This window comes from Stegostoma tigrinum, chromosome 15 (genome assembly GCF_030684315.1).
Source record: "Stegostoma tigrinum isolate sSteTig4 chromosome 15, sSteTig4.hap1, whole genome shotgun sequence".
Taxonomy (NCBI): Eukaryota; Metazoa; Chordata; class Chondrichthyes; order Orectolobiformes; family Stegostomatidae; genus Stegostoma; species Stegostoma tigrinum.
The window spans coordinates 59,064,235-59,082,360 of record NC_081368.1 but is presented as its reverse complement, the minus strand read 5'-3'; positions in this window follow the sequence as shown (position 1 = coordinate 59,082,360).

Below are 18,126 nucleotides of genomic sequence, written 5' to 3'. Positions count from 1 at the left end.
GTATGACAGGTCCGCACAACATCGAGGGCCGAAGGGCCTGTACTGTGCTGTAATGTTCTATAAAAGGTCCCACTGACATTTAGATGAAAGTTGTATTCTGTAAGGGAACTGAGCAGAAAAGTGCAGTTCTGTGGTGTCTCCAAGCTGTACTTAGAAGAGAAGACAATAAAGTTGAGCTCAGAAACATTGGCCTCGAAAGGGAAATCAAGCTCATGCTCATTCCTGGACCATGGCTATTGTATTAAAAAAAATTAAAAACAGCAAAAATGTCACCTGAAGTTATATAACATGATAATGTTGGCTGTCAATGATATTGATTGCACAATATAACTAACTTTATTTAAGACATATAACAATTAATCAGTCTTTATCAAATTGAGAGTAATGCATTTTTTCAACAGCATATTTGCTCCATCAATTTGCTTTTCCTTCTGAATGAAAAGTAAACAACTAAACAAATTAAAGTAGGATGGATTCAAATAAAATCTGGAAAACAGTGTTTATAGCATAAAATTAAGAGAGTGACTGCTGTATGAAACCCTGTGAAGAAACAAAGTTGAGTTCTGCTGCTCAGCCCTTCTCTCACAGGGTCCTACTTCCAAAGATGTTCCAAGAGTTCCCTAAAATAGCCATGTACCATTGTATTGCTCCATAATGCTGTGTCCAGACATTTTCTCCAGCTCACCTATTTACTTTTATCAAATTTTGTATACCTGAGTTCAAAAAATAGTACAGAAGGTATATACATTTTAATTACTATCACCTTTAAAATCCAAACTTCAGATAATGTATTCCGCTAAATAATTGTGAGAAAATCTTGGGAAGAAACAGAAAACTGGAGACCCCATTTGTTGCCCAAAGAAGTAACACTAGTTTTTGTCTCACTACCAACAAGTAACACCTTGGCAGTTTGCAAATAATATATTAACCATATATTTTTTAGATGAAGCATAAATGTATGCACATAGACATCACCATTTGGGGAAAAAATTTGCGAAACAAATTGCATTGGATCTACGAAGGTACAATCCCACAACATCAGATACAAAAATGCTTTCTCTGATACTTGAGCAGCGTCTATTTTACATAATCCTATGCTTGGATAAGCACGTCTTTCTCAGCACTCTGCAGCACTGTGGGGCTTCTAAATCCTACTGTTAAAGGCCAGCATTTACCAGAGACAAAGGGAAAAACGGATCAATGACAGAAGTGAAAGCAGTTAAGCATTAGCATAAATTTGTATCACAAACCAACAAATTTCTCACTGGGTACTTTTTCACACACATTGTGGAGAAGGGTGGCTGTGGAAATTGCAGTTGAAAGTTATCCCAAAATCCCAAAATATACTGCACTCACAAGTTCTATCCAATTTCCTTCGAACACATCCAACTGCTGATGCAACTGCATTGTGAGAGAATTATTGTCTTTGAAGTGTGGAATTAATTTGATGAAACTCCCAACATACAGGGGGAAATGAATAGATAATGAGCCTGCCTCCACACTGCAGTTAAAAATAATAATCAGTTATGTCATTTGAGTTTGGTATTTTCGCCACATTTATTTTGGGGGCTATATGTGCATTGCAGAATGATATTTCTGGAGTGTGTAGAAAGAGGGGACTTGGAAGGTGACTTTATAGAGGGTCACAAATATTCTAAAGCAAGCTTACAAAATTTGATCAGGACGATGACCAGGCTACTGTCTCATGCAAGTTATTTTCTTCCTTCTGGATTACTGTTGCATCCAAACTAAATGGGTTTTTGTTTATTTGTAACTTCAGGGGAAATCAAGAAGTCCAACAGGATAAGTGAATTAACAAAATATGCATTTTAAACTCAAAGCAACAAAAACAAAAAGAAGAATTTTAAATTACATATGTTATAACAACAACCTATATCAATATTTAGGTAACAAAGTGTGGAGCTGGATGAACACAGCAGGCCAAGCAGCATCTCAGGAGCACAAAAGCTGATGTTTCGGGCCTAGACCCTTCATCAGAGAGGGGGACGGGGAGAGGGAACTGGAATAAATAGGGAGAGAGGGGGAGGCGGACTGAAGATGGAGAGAAAAGAAGATAGGTGGAGAGAGTATAGGTGGGGAGGTAGGGAGGGGATAGGTCAGTCCAGGGAAGACGGACAGGTCTAGGAGGTGGGATGAGGTGGTAGGTAGGAAATGGAGGTGCGGCTTGAGGTGGGAGGTACGGATGGGTGAGAGGAAGAACAGGTTAGGGAAGCAGAGACAGGATGGGCTGGTTTTGGGATGAGGTGGGGGGAGGGGATGAGCTGGGCTGGTTTTGTGATGCAGAGGGAGGGGGGGGGAAGAACTGGGCTGGTTTTGGGATGCAGTGGGGGAAGGGGAGATTTTGAAGCTTGTGAAGTCCACTTTGATACCATTGGGCTGCAGGGTTCCAAGCGGAATATGAGTTGCTGTTCCTGCAACCTTCGGGTGGCATCATTGTGGCACTGCAGGAGGCCCATGATGGACATGTCATCTAAAGAATGGGAGGGGGAGTTGAAATGGTTCGCGACTGGGAGGTGCAGTTGTTTATTGCGAACCGAGTGGAGGTGTTCTGCAAAGCGGTGCCCAAGCCTCCGCTTGGTTTCCCCAATGTAGAGGAAGCCACACCGGGTGCAATGGATACAATATACCATATTGGCAGATGTTCAGGTGAACATCTGCTTGATATGGAAGGTCATCTTGGGGCCTGGGATAGGTGTGAGGGAGGAGGTGTGGGGGCAAGTGTAGCATTTCTTGCGGTTGCAGGGGAAGGTGCCGGGTGTGGTGGGGTTGGAGGGTAGCGTGGAGCGGACAAGGGAGTCACGGAGAGAGTGGTCTCTCCGGAAGGCAGACAAGGGTGGGGATGGAAAAATGTCTTGGGTGGTGGGGTCGGATTGGAGATGGCGGAAGTGTTGGAGGATGAAATGTTGTATCCGGAGATTGGTGGGGTGGTATGTGAGAACAAGGGGGATCCTCTGGGGCGGTTGTGGCAGGGGCAGGGTGTGAGGGATGTGTTGCGGGAAATGCGGGAGACGCGGTCAAGGGCGTTCTCGATCACTGTGGGGGGAAAGTTGCGGTCCTTGAAGAACTTGGACATCTGGGATGTGCGGTAGTGGAATGCCTCATCCTGGGAGCAGATGCGGCAGAGGCGGAGGAATTGGGAATAGGGGATGGAATTTTTGCACGAGGGTGGGTGGGAGGAGGTGTATTCTAGGTAGCTGTGGGAGTCAGTGGGCTTGAAATGGACATCATTTTCTAGCTGGTTACCTGAGATGGAGACTGAGAGATCCAGGAAGGTGAGGGATGTGTTGGAGATGGCCCAGGTGAACTTGAGTTTGGGGTGGAAGGTGTTGGTGAAGTGGGTGAACTGTTCGAGCTCCTCTGGGGAGCAAGAGGCGGCGCCGATACAGTCATCAATGTACCGGAGGAAGAGGTGTGGTTTGGGGCCTGTGTAGGTGCAGAAGAGGGACTGTTCCACGTAACCTACAAAGAGGCAGGCATAGCTTGGCCCCATGCGGGTACCCATGGCCACCCCCTTTGTCTGTGGGAAGTGGGAGGAATTGAAAGAGAAGTTGTTGAGGGTGAGGACGAGTTCGGCTAGGCGGATGAGGGTGTCGGTGGAGGGGGATTGGTCGGGCCTGCGGGACAGGAAGAAGCGGAGGGCCTTGAGGCCATCTGCGTAAGGATTGCAGGTGTATAGGGACTGGACGTCCATGGTGAAAATGAGGTGTTGGGGGCCAGGGAATTGGAAGTCCTGGAGGAGGTGGAGGGTGTGGGTGGTGTCACGGACATAGGTGGGGAGTTCCTGGACCAAAGGGGAGAAAATGGAGCCCAGATAGGTGGAGATGAGTTCGGTGGAGCAGGAACAGGCTGAGACGATGGGTCGACCAGGGCAGGCAGGTTTGTGGATTTTGGGAAGGATATAGAAACGGGCCGTGTGGGGTTGGGGAACAATGAGGTTGGAGGCTGTGGGTGGGATGTCCCCTGAGGTGATGAGGTCATGGATGGTGTTGGAGATGATGGTTTGGTGCTCAGGGGTAGGGTCATGATCAAGGGGGCGGTAGGAGGAGGTGTCGGAGAGTTGGCGTTTGGCCTCGGCGATGTAGAGGTCAGTGCACCATACTACCACTGCGCCACCCTTGTCTGCGGGTTTGATGGTGAGTTTGGGGTTGGAGCGGAGGGAGCGGAGGGCTGCCCGTTCTGCGGGGGAGCGGCTGGAGTGGGTGAGGGGGTGGAGAGGTTGAGACGGTTAATGTCTCGACTGCAGTTGGAGATGAAGAGGTCAAGGGAGGGTAGGAGGCCTGGGGGTGGTCTCCAGGAAGAGGACTTGTATTGGAGGCGAGTGAAGGGGTCAGTGGAGGGAGGGTTAGGCTATACTCAATATTTCGGTCACAGGTTCTGATTTAGATTGAAGTTTGAAATCTTAGCAGCAAACCGTAATATTTACACTCTCTTACTCATCATTTACTGAAGCTAAGATGTGATTGGGTTTGAAATGATGGTAACTCAAGACAAGCACTTCAGACTTTTAGTGCATGCATTTGCGCCAACAGTTTGCCTGCTTTCTGCAATTTAACAATCACTCCTGTAGAGACCTGATTCCTGTGGCTTGGGCCATTACATTTTTTTTCCATTTTTATTTCTTGTTAAAATTACCTCTAATCTTTCCATAATTCAATTGATTTCAGATCTTTGATTAACTTTTCCATGGCTATAAGGAAAGAGACATAATGCTGTGGAGATTATGAAACAGAATAAATATTGAAACGATTGTCTCTCCTTTCAGCTATTAGCGTATTAGCTTTCAGCAAACTTACTGGAATTACAGCATGAGTTGCGATCGTAATGATATGGCCACCCATTAAATCACCACATACACCTATTTAAAACATCTAACAATGTTGTACAAGATTTCAGCACAAATGTTTTACAAGATAATGCAACATTCAACAATGTGTTGTCATTGACAATTTGTAATCTAATGATTTCAAATATAATGTGCTCTTAATATCCAGAAGGAACACCTTCTTAAAATACTCCTTTGAAAAGCTCTGTTGTTAATTCTTTCAGTACTTCTTTAAAATAAAATCAATTGATAACCAGCATTTTGTTTTCTTTCCCTTTTTAGGCTGATCTAGCGATATTACTGACAGTGAGTGTGGGAAGCTGCCTAGATGAATTCCATTCATTTTAATGAGATCAGAACTTTAGACTGGCTCCAGAAGCTGATGCAGAGCTTAGACCCTGGAGAAAGCATGGAGCATGCAATTAGTTCTTAACGCAGACACACCAAGTCGTCATGTGCACAACTTAAGATCTGTCACATTTTTTAAAGTACAATTTTATGAATCCTGGATATTTCAGTCCATTTTATGTGATACAAACATATGAAATAGAAACTAGTGAAATTCAGGTCTGCAGGCATCTATGTGGCATATAAAATGGAGCATCTAAACAACACCTAATACTGGCGAGATCAGCATTTATTGACCAGAGATTATTTGCAGCAAATCTGCTGAGTATCTTAAATAAAATCATTTGCCGCAGTTAATTATCAACATCTCATCTAAATGAGGAAATTATAACCTACATAAACATGTACATTTGCATCATGTTTAATTTAATAGGATTATTATGTATGCAAAACAGTGAGTGTTTTCCTATCAATGAAGATTTTCGAAGAAAGAAGTTCAAAGAATTTTCACATTTTTTCAAATCTGTGACACAATTCTTTAGAGCCAGGGCCATCAATCGATGAACCAGAGCCAGTCATTTTCAAAGATTGCTCTTCAGGAAAATACATGTGGTATTCTTTTACTTAGAGAAAAATAATGGACCTCCCAAACAAAAATGAGCACTACATAAAAATTCTGTTTGGAATTTGTCAAGCCACATAACTGTTGAGTAGTTGGGTCCCCAAGTGAAAACTGTTGGAGCAAATTGAAAACTCTCCTGGTGAGCAGGGAAATTTTTTACTTGCACCATATTGCACCTTTGTTCTTTTACTTTTAAACAGGATAAATTGATTGCGGAGAAAAAAAATACAAACACATTCATGGCATTTTTAGGCATCATGATTTTTTTTTCAAAAAACAAAATAGATCAGAAAAGCCATTTTGAAAAAGAAAGATATTTTTCATTAGCTGGGCTGGTGAGGATTGAAACAAGATTTATAAACTTGGAAGTAGGAGATTCTGCTAATTTTGCATTCTCCCACTCAGTTTTCTGAAACACCACTGAGGTTGCCCATCAAGAAGAACCTGAATTTTGGATGGTAGAAGGTCACTGTCAGGGTGCAATCCCTGATATACAAATTATTATTCAGAGGGGAATCTCCTAATGTTGTAATCCAATGAGTAGGTTAGTCTTAGCAGCTTGACTGGAGAGGTGGGCACTGTTGCTGAGATAGGTAGGGGATCCAGCGGGCACCTCAAATTTCTGGTACCTCAGTAGGCATACACATATTTAAATATTTCAGTAGACCCAATGAAGAAGACCCCATTGACAAGAAGGAAAGGCATCTGGCAGCAGTATTTGGGCCACAAGGACTTTTGTTGTTGGTGTCCACCCCTTTGGGGCATGGAGCTCTTCTTCTTTACCTCAAACAATTGCAGAGAGACCATTTCCGTTAAGCTAGAGTAGTGGGCTATAGAAGGGCACCAAGACAAGCAGTGAACAATACCCAGCTGAACGGGTAAGAGGAGACACTGAGCCTGGCAGTCAATAATATCAAGAGTAGTTGTTAAGAACAGATGCAAATGCAGAGGTAAAAATGCATGAGATTTAGGCAATATATTAGCATGGATTAAAGATTGTTTAACAGGCAGAACGCAGAAAGTAGGAACAATTGGGCGATTTTCAGGTTGGTGGCCTGTGATAATAAAGAACTGCAGGTGTTAGACTTCTGAAACATTCATAAAAAGAATTGGCTGGAACAATTCAGCAGATCTGTGGAGAAGGAACGTGACCTTTCTTTAGAAAGTATGTAACGTTAGGGTACTACAAGGATCAATATTTAGACTCCAGTTTTTCACAATGCATCTCAATGATTTGGATGTGGGGGCCAATTGTAATATTTCTAATTGTGCAGATAATCCAAAACTTGGTGGAAATATGACTTTTGAGAAGGATGCATAGAGGCCTCTAGGGGATTTAAATAGACTGAGTGAGTAGACAAGAGCCTGGTGAATAGATAATTAGGAGCCAATTACTAGAGATGCTGGAATCTGTACTGAAAATAAAAAAAATGCTGGAGATCACAGCAGTTCAGGTAGCATCCATGGAGAGATGGCAAGCTGATGTTTTGAGTCTAGATGACTCTTCGTTAGAGTTGACATGAAGTGCAGTGGATGTAGCATTTATGAAATAGTTGGATGGTTGCAGTTAGAGCACTGGGGGAGAAAGGATGTTGGTAGTTTAGATTTAGTGATTGGAATGTGAGAATGGCAGAACAATGGTGTGTCTAACTGCCAGACTGGAAAGGTCAGACAGTGCTACTGAAATGGGAGCAAAGGAGAGAAGACATGGTGACAGAGAAAGTAAAAAGCAAAGCTAGAAGAAAAAGAAGGAATGAAAGAATGTGAACTCATTGAATTCAACATTGAACCCAAAAAGTTGTAAAAAGCCTTCTGGGCTCAATATTGAGTTCAACACCTCTAAATAGAATATCACACTGATAAGTGTGAGGTTGTGCACTTTAGAAGAAAGAATGAAGGTGCAGAGCATCTTTTAGATGGTGGAAGATTGAAAATATACTTTTGAAAGGGACCGAGGTGTCCTTTTAAATAAATCACTGAAAGCTAGCATGTTGATAAAGCAAGAAATTCAGAAAACAAAGTGATCGGAGGATACTCTCCGAGAAGTCTTGCTTCAATTGTACAGAGGTCAAGCAAGGTGTATTGTCGTAGTCATAGAGTTACATAGCGCAGAAGAGGCTCCTCAGCTCATCAAGTCTGCACCAACCTATCCACATTAATCCCACTTTTCAACCTTTACAGAATCATATTGTGTACAGTTCAGTCCCCTTGCCTGAGAAAGGATATTTTTCCTATATACAGAGTGCAGTGAAGGTTCACCAGAGTAATTCTTGGGAATGGTTGGACACTCTGGAAAGGAGAGATTGAGGAGATTGGTCTGCATCCCCAATTTTAAGAATGAGAAGGGATCTCATAAAAACGTATACATTTCTTAAGGAGATAGACAGAGTAGATGCGAATTAAGGAATTCTAGAACCGAGGTACATAATCTCAGAATATAAGGTAAACCATTCAGGAATGAAATGGGATTGCCTTCACTCAGATGGTGGCAAATCTGTGAACTCAACAACTCAGCAGGCTGCGGATCTCAGTCATTAAGTCAATTCGAGATAGAGACTGACAGATTATTAGCCACTAGTGACATGCAGGTATGTGGAGAATGCAGGAATATAACATTGTGGGAGATTATCTACTCTATCGACAGCAAAACAGCTCACTCAAAAGGCTGAATGTCCTGCTCCTGCTCTGATGTTCTTATGTCCTGAGAGTGCCATAGTTTTCTGCAACACATCTTTCTTGTTTGCTGCAAAGAAAATCTCAACATGGAAAATGTGGGAGAAAAGTAGGAAACTCCTGGGTTGATCAGACAGGTGATTTTAACTGCCCATGCCTGGTTTCGAATCATCTGGTTGTATTTAAAATCACAATCTAAATCTAAAGTGTAGGATTTTTTTTTAAATGTGTGCTGGGGGGGGTGGACTGAATCCAAGACTTTAGACTTAGACATTACTTCAATTTGCAGATATGTGCTTTACTAATCAATCAAAATGACACATTTGACCACCAAATCCATCACTGTAATGTAATCTGACTGGTCCACCTGGCCAAGTACAAAAGGACACAATTAAAAATCAGGCTCACTACCACAGAAAATAACAGAGGCTTGCAAGTCCAGGACAATCAGTTTAGAAAATGCTTGGAAGTTGAGCAAAAACAAAAAAAAACCCAGAACCAAAAATAGTTTAATTCTACAAGTGATCTCTTTCATTCAAAAGCCTGAAAGAACAGTTTCATAGGTTTTAACCCAATGTTACCAGAAGAGACCGGTCTATTTAGTGACAATCTTACAGTTTTAAGGTGCAAAGTAAGGTATGGCAGAGCAGCTCGTTTACCCAGAATGTGCAATCTGTGATGTGTGGGAAATCCCGGCTGCTACCATTGCCTAGATGGTTATATCTGTGGGTATTTCCAGCAACTGCAGAAATAGAGCACCAGGTTTTGGAGCCTGAGCAATGCTAACTGGCAGTCCCTCTTCTGCAGCTACATTCATGCCTGGGCGTCCCGAGAGAGAGATCATGAGGTGTCCACCAATACTCTTGATGCCTTTAGGAGAGAGAGGTTGGCATGCAGGGGATACAGTGCTTTATCTCCCCTTCCAACTCCATTTTGATCTCGCCCCCTCTCCCTCACCTTCGATGGCCTACTTTGCCCTTAACTGGCTTTGCACATACATGAATCAATTGGAAAACATGGGTGGTGGTTAACATGGGGGAGAAAAACCACAGGTGATTTGGTGGTGGGAAACAAAATTTCAGTTATGCCTAAGAGCTTAGGGTAGAGTCCTGGTGAATACATACCTGAAGGTTAGCTCATTAATCACTAATCAAAGGTCAGGCTAGAGGGGTAAAGGGGGAATCACTTACAAAAGGTATAGTGGTGTCAAGGCTAGTGCAGTGGGAAAGCGGAGGCATTGATGGAGGTGGAGACAAGGACAGTGATGCGGTGGGGAGTGTTCAAGGTATATGAGAGCTAGGTGGAAAGGTATTGGATCGCATGGTAGACTGCCGTGGGTGGGGGGCAAATTGGCACTGACTGCCACCATGGTCTCCATGTGGAAACCATGAAAGACCAGGGTAAGCATGGCTAAGGTGTAATGTCAGTGATCAGACTGCAGGATGGGCAGTGGGAGGCTGCAAAGAATATGGTAAGCCTCAACACATGGAGAATGGGTGGCAATAGGCTGTTGGGATGGTTCAGGTTTAAAGGGGCTTTGTCAGTTCTGGGGGCATCCCTGGTGACCAGGCAGAACAAAATGCTGATGGCATCCATTCCAAGCTTTGGCCCCTGCCATCACTTACTCTCTGGATTCAAATACAACTGGAAAATGGTTGGGATGACATCCAGGGACATTGGATGTTAGTGTCACTTCGGTGGGTGAAAGGATTGGATCCACGCTTGCTGGATATTAAAACTTAAAGAGGCAAATATGTGAAACATACAATTACAAAGTGCAGCTACATTTCGTTTGCAATTATTTCATTACCCATTTGCATACGGACTATGTGCTTAGGGATCAAATGCTGGTCGAAGTTAATTTGCACAATGCCAAATGTGCTTGCCATTTGAACTTGGGATCTCATGATTTGGAATTCAACAGTAATGATGACTTATAACGAGACTAATGCAACAGTACTTAAATGTCTACCCCCGTTCAGTTAATGACCGTGATTACCTCCAGAGAGGTTGATTAGTGATTCAGTGAAGGTAATGCCACTAAAACCAAGGGCTTGGTTGTTTCAGTCAGAGGTGGCAATTTCCTGGCACTCATATGTCATGAATGTTACTTGGGACTTGAAACATCTTACCTGTTAATCACGTCATGTTAATCGCATCATTGCCTCAATATCTGAGGAGACAGGAATGGTGCTGTACATTGTACAATCATTGACAAATGTTTGATCTTTGGATGGCAGGAATAAATGAGGCAGCTGAAGATGGTTGACCCTAGAATACTTCCCTGAGTAGCTCCTGCAGACATATCCTGAAATTGAGATGATTGACATTCAACTACCACAACAATCTTCCTTTGTGCCAGGTATGGCTCGAACTAGCAGAGAGTTTTTCCCAATTCTCATTGAGTCCAGTTTTTCTAGGGATTTTCAATACATATCCATTTTCCCAAATGATGCCTAGTCCAAGTGGAGGACTGACAATCACCACGTCTCTGGACTGAGTGCAGATTGTGCCCATGATGGAAATGGGATCAGCAAAAGCCTAAAATATGCAGCAAGAAGCTCGCAACATTGAGATAGCCTTCAAAGGACCTATCGTCCAATTCTGCCCCAAATTTCATTATAAGTCATATCCCTCAGGCTCCTATAAGGAACCATCCACAGTCTCAAATATGAGGTAGACCATTTAGGATTGAGATTACGAGAAAATATTCACGAAGAGGGTGTTGAATCTTTGGAATCCCTTACCCCAGAAAGTGGTGGAAGAGATTAGAAGATTTCCAGCTTTAAAGACATTAAGGGGTATGGAGATGATGTGGTAAAATGGCATGTAACAGTGAATCATCAACGAGTTATTTGAATAGTGGATCCAGCTCAAGGGACTGAATGGCTTGATCCTGCTTCTATATTCCAACTGCAAAAAGCAGCTGAAGTTTCCAGTTCATGATTGACCCTTGGGTCTCATTAGCTGCACTAAGCTTCACCATAATATTACGGATGAGATAATACAGCCAAATGGAATTAATGAGGAAAGGATGTATTCTGATGGGAAAGTTATTAGAAGTAACTAATAATGAAGTAAAAAATATATAGAAACTAGCATTTTAGCTTACACACCAGTGCATTATTTCATAAAATTTAGTTGCTTCGTGAATGATCATCCTATCTTAGAAGAACCACAGTTGCATGAAAAAATTGATTTACATGCAAAAGCAATGTTTGTTAATATTTTTGTTGACAATGTATTGGTATATGTCATGTTTTCTAACAGAAGTATGTAAAGTCCAATCAACTAATAGTGTGGCAAGGTCAGATTATTTCAATTCCAGGCTAGATACCTGAGACGTCAAATAAATCCCGTTTCTACATTTCTATCAATTTTCTGTTTTATCTGTTAAAGGTCCAGTGGCTGATGAGGTAAAATGGTTGTCAAATGTCTAAGGGTTACAGCCTGCAGTGATTGGATTCTAATCCTCCATCATGATTTTCTGTCCATATATTGGCCATGGGGCAAGGATCAGCAGGAAAGAATCTGGAATAACTTTCCAAAACAATTATAAAACAAAGGTTGGATTTTATTTTCAGATTATGTTGACAAAAGGAAGTGTGTCGCGACGGGAATAGGAGGAACAATTCTGGATGTCCATTGCCACCAACAGTCTTTCTCAAGCTAGGACAGCAATACTAGTTTGATCTAACATTAAACTTTCTCCTTTTTGTGTCACAACCTCAAGTTCAGAAGAGCATTCTATACTTCTCTATATATTCTAAACAAAGGACGTTCTAGGCATTAGTCTTCTTGTAGCAAATTGAGTTTTTCCACCATCTTCGAGGTCTCATTGTCAGACCTAAATGAGCCCTGTGCTAACACTCTGAAATGGCAAAACGTATGTGGGAAATTTCCTGGAGACAGCTTTCAAATTTTTGTTATCCAATTAGACATGACAGCATGCTCCAGAGGCTTCAATCCAATTAGAGTGCTAACAGCTTCGGAATCTCAGCAGGAGCTCAGCGCCCACATGGCCTTCCCCCGCTACCCTGGGAGAAGTGGGTATTACTGCTAAGGAAGTTACAAGACCAGGTGGACACCTCATAATTCACACATTTCAAAGAAGAGAACAAAGCCACAAAGTGCTTTACAGTCTATGACATGCTTTGAGGTGGATTTTTGCACTCAAGTCCATGGAGTGAAAACTAGAAGCACTATCTTCTGATTCATTGGTGATAGCCGCACAGTGAACACCAAGTTAAGTCAGGTTTGCTCAATCTCAAATTAGGCAGGCAGTCTACAGCATTTAGTGGAGTTGGTGGCAATGAAAGCGGTCTGTCAATTTGAGGATGACATTGAAGCAGGGTCACAGATTTCTGCCATGTAACTGAACAGGCCAATTTGTGACCTACTAATGTTTGGGGGCATGTAGCAGGTTGTGGGAGGTAGTGAGGTTCAAAGAGCCTTGTCTTCTGCCTCATCATTATGGCACTAGCTCATGTATCATGCATCTGATAGATCATGCGTCCATATTTTGAGCAATTGATAGCAAACTCCCTGTAGTCATTAATATCAATGCTGCTGTGCTTTAAATAAAACTTCAGAGTGACTTTGTAATGTTTTCTTTGTGCTCCTCTGGAACACCAGGAACCTGAGACCAGAGGATCTGGTGGGGAAGATTATTTAAAGGCATCTGGTCACAGTTCTCAGCTCATCACAATTGAGACTGTAGGAGTTGTTCCACACTGTTTGTAAAGATGGACTTAACAGCAACATGAGCATTTGTCTGATGCTCATTCCATTAATTTTGGTGAACCTGGTGAAATTTCTCTACTGCTGTTACTTGTCACTGATACATTGTCCAGGTGTAGTACAGGAGTGTGATGATGACAACTGCTCCACGCACTAGGACTTTTGTGAAATTGAAGATGTCTTTGTTGTCAGACATTTACTGCAGCATTTTTCAGAAGGCTGAACTGATGCAACTGCTCCAGTATTGGCCTCCTCGCTAATGATGGCCCTTCAAGAAAGGTTTCTACCAAGGTACCAGAATTGCTAAATTTATTCCAGAGTAATTCCTTCAGTGTAATATGATGTTAACTGTGGGGTGATTTCTTTAAAAACAGTTCTTTGAGGCTTGGCGTTAGAATGAATGTGTTGATGTACACCACTAATGTTTTTTCTTGTTTATCTTAGATTATGCTGTGATCCAGCAAGGTAAAGAAGAGGATTTCAAAATTTGTTAAAAATGCCCTTATCTTAGAAAGGGATGCTTTTTATGTCTGTTTTGCTTTGAGTTTTGGGAAGTCCTATGAAGTCCTTGGAATAGGATGGCTGTACAGACCAGTGCTTCTGGGAAGGGAAGGATCTGGTAAACGAGATTGCTATGAGCAACAGGGAGACACTTTGATAATTTCCACAGCTTGGCTAATATTTGTTCTTAAAGTTTTCACATTCCTGAAATCAAGGGAGGTTCTTTTTCTTTCCCAAATTGGCGTGATAATTATATAGTTAGTGAAGTATACTCATATGGTCTGGAGGCAGTTTTAACCAAGCCTCCCTTTGGGAAACTGATGAGTTTGAAGGCAACACTAATTTTACACTCCGTTGGATTTTATTGTCGGCTGTAAGCATAATATCAAGTGGGATTCAAAAGTAGCATTTTACCTCATCTACTCCACCAATCCTGTGGGTTTTACTGCCTGGTGAATTCTGTCTTGGAGATCATAGATTCTTGAACCCCCTCCAACTGCAGTCCTGTTTAAACTGAGCAAACGTCATACACATCAAATGATTACAGGCTGCTTGCTGAAAAAGATAACTGTGTCATTGGTTTTTGATTAGGGCAGTACATTTTCAATTAGTGAATGGTTTCAGGCAAATTAAAAACAATGCCATGCAATGGCTGAAAAATGGGCATTTGTGACACTTGATTGATAATAGAAAGGAGCTGCACTTTGAAACCAGCTCTCAGAAGTGGAAAGAACAGAAGTAACACACTGCTTAACCAAGACACAGAGGTTATTTTAACTGAGATAATAAAATGTGAGGCTGGATGAACACAGCAGGCCAAGCAGCATCTCAGGAGCACAAAAGCTGACGTTTCGGGCCTAGACCCTTCATCAGAGAGGGGGATGGGGAGAGGGAACTGGAATAAATAGGGAGAGAGGGGGAGGCGGACCGAAGATGGAGAGTAAAGAAGATAGGTGGAGAGAGTGTAGGTGGGGAGGTAGGGAGGGGATAGGTCGGTCCAGGGAAGACGGACAGGTCAAGGAGGTGGGATGAGGTTAGTAGGTAGCTGGGGGTGCGGCTTGGGGTGGGAGGAAGGGATGGGTGAGAGGACGAACCGGTTAGGGAGGCAGAGACAGGTTGGACTGGTTTTGGGATGCAGTGGGTGGGGGGGAAGAGCTGGGCTGGTTGTGTGGTGCAGTGGGGGGAGGGGACGAACTGGGCTGGTTTTGGGATGCAGTAGGGGAAGGGGGGATTTTGAAACTGGTGAAGTCCACATTGATACCATTTGGCTGCAGGGTTCCCAGGCGGAATATGAGTTGCTGTTCCTGCAACCTTCGGGTGGCATCATTGTGGCAGTGCAGGAGGCCCATGATGGACATGTCATCTAGAGAATGGGAGGGGGAGTGGAAATGGTTTGCGACTGGGAGGTGCAGTTGTTTGTTGCGAACTGAGCGGAGGTGTTCTACAAAGCGGTCCCCAAGCCTCCGCTTGGTTTCCCCAATGTAGAGGAAGCCGCACCGGGTACAGTGGATGCAGTATACCACATTGGCAGATGTGCAGGTGAACCTCTGCTTAATGTGGAATGTCATCTTGGGGCCTGGGATGGGGGTGAGGGAGGAGGTGTGGGGACAGGTGTAGCATTTCCTGCGGTTGCAGGGGAAGGTGCCGGGTGTGGTGGGGTTGGAGGGCAGTGTGGAGCGAACAAGGGAGTCACGGAGAGAGTGGTCTCTCCGGAAAGCAGACAGGGGAGGGGATGGAAAAATGTCTTGGGTGGTGGGGTCGGATTGTAAATGGCGAAAGTGTCGGAGGATAATGCGTTGTATCCGGAGGTTGGTAGGGTGGTGTGTGAGAACGAGGGGGATCCTCTTGGGGCGGTTGTGGCGGGGGCGGCGTGTGAGGGATGTGTTGCGGGAAATACGGGAGACGCGGTCAAGGACGTTCTCGATCACTGTGGGGGGAAAGTTGCGGTCCTTAAAGAACTTGGACATCTGGGATGTGCGGGAGTGGAATGCCTCATCGTGGGAGCAGATGCGGCGGAGGCGGAGGAATTGGGAATAGGGGATGGAATTTTTGCAGGAGGGTGGGTGGGAGGAGGTGTATTCTAGGTAGCTGTGGGAGTCGCTGGGCTTGAAATGGACATTAGTTACAAGCTGGTTGCCTGAGATGGAGACTGAGAGGTCCAGGAAGGTGAGGGATGTGCTGGAGATGGCCCAGGTGAACTGAAGGTTGGGGTGGAAGGTGTTGGTGAAGTGGATGAACTGTTCGTGCTCCTCTGGGGAGCAAGAGGCGGCGCCGATACCGTCATCAATGTACCGGAGGAAGAGGTGGGGTTTGGGGCCTGTGTAGGTGCGGAAGAGGGACTGTTCCACGTAACCTACAAAGAGGCAGGCATAGCTGGGGCCCATGCGGGTGCCCATGGCCACCCCCTTAGTCTGTAGGAAGTGGGAGGAGTCAAAAGAGAAGTTGTTGAGTGTGAGGACGAGTTCAGCTAGGCGGATGAGAGTGTCGGTGGAGGGGGACTGGTCGGGCCTGCGGGATAGGAAGAAGCGGAGGGCCTTGAGGCCATATTCCGCCTGGGAACCCTGCAGCCATATGGTATCAATGTGGACTTCACCAGTTTCAAAATCTCCCCTTCCCCTACTGCATCCCTAAACCAGCCCAGTTCGTCCCCTCCCCCCACTGCACCACACAACCAGCCCAGCTCTTCCCCCCGACCCACTGCATCCCAAAACCAGTCCAACCTGTCTCTGCCTCCCTAACCGGTTCGTCCTCTCACCCATCCCTTCCTCCCACCCCAAGCCGCACCCCCAGCTACCTACTAACCTCATCCCACCTCCTTGACCTGTCCGTCTTCCCTGGACTGACCTATCCCCTCCCTACCTCCCCACCTACACTCTCTCCACCTATCTTCTTTACTCTCCATCTTCGGTCCGCCTCCCCCTCTCTCCCTATTTATTCCAGTTCCCTCTCCCCATCCCCCTCTCTGATGAAGGGTCTAGGCCCGAAACGTCAGCTTTTGTGCTCCTGAGATGCTGCTTGGCCTGCTGTGTTCATCCAGCCTCACATTTTATTATCTTGGAATCTCCAGCATCTGCAGTTCCCATTATCTCTGGTTATTTTAACTGTTCCTGTTAGGCAGGAAACTGTCAGTAATGGAGCAGCCTCTTGACTTACGACCATTGCATGCTAAAGAAAGGAACATTGAGCATGGACAAAAAAGGATGCATACTCACCACCTCTCATTTGTCACCAAATATTTGACATTGAATTATTCAAAGAATATTTTGCATTTTTTGATTAAAGAACCTACATAATGCACTGTTTAAAAAAAGCTAATCAGTTCCTGGGCACTAGCTATGGCAGCAAATTCAGAGAAAAACTCTGCATGAAAATGTAAGGCATGCCGGTCAAAGCAGCGGTTGAAAGCTTTGCATGTGTGCATTTCCAGTGCGTGGACTGCTGGGCCGCATTCACTGAGTTGATATGCAGACCTATGTGTTCAGAGTCTCTTAATCACGAAATGTAGGTGTTCAATTAGCGAATGGTTTCAGGCAAAACAAAAAAAAGCCAGTGCATTGGCTGTAAAATGGGAATTTGTGTTATCAGAATGACAATAGACAGATGGCTACTGGCTAAGGCTGAAGTGATAACAATACAAGTTGGATTAGTGTCCTTTTCAAGCAAGAAGAAAACAGGCAAAACTTTAGTCATGATCACAATCAAACACTCATATGTAAAATGTTATTGATGATAGTTAAAAAAACTTGAACTTTTAAATAGCTCACTACCACTCAGTGATTAAGGCCAGGAAGGAGAAGTTGCAGAAAGGTATGAGAACTGCTATTGTCAAAAGAATGTTTTGAAACACCATTTAAAATTTATTGTGTTCATATGTTAGGTTTAATTAATATCATTCATTAATGTATTCTTCCCCTTGACCTAACACTATACCCCTTCGAAATTTCAGAGCAATTGGATTCGTTGTTTTTCTGATTTATAGAATAATGTCTATTTCTTAATTAACCTAATTTGTATCTGCAATTAAATATTAATTATGATCACTGTGGCATTTTTTCAGCATAATGCTTGGTCTAATTTACACATCCAAATAAGGTCAAATTAGTACAATTTATTAATGTTATCCCTTTAGAACAAAGACATCATTTAATTGTGGAAAGCAAATTATTAATGAAAGTGTTAATATATTTAAATCATGAATGCTATTTCATACCTCCTCCTGCTCCTGTACTTTGCCCTGTAAAGTAAAGGACCCATATTTAATTACAAAGTGGGGTATTGCATCCTCAGAGACAGGAGCTTTAATTACAGAACTTAAACAATTCATTCTATTCAAAATATCAAAATAATTTCTGATGGACTGTGAAAGTGAAAGGTGCAAGATTTTAACGTTTGGCGCAAA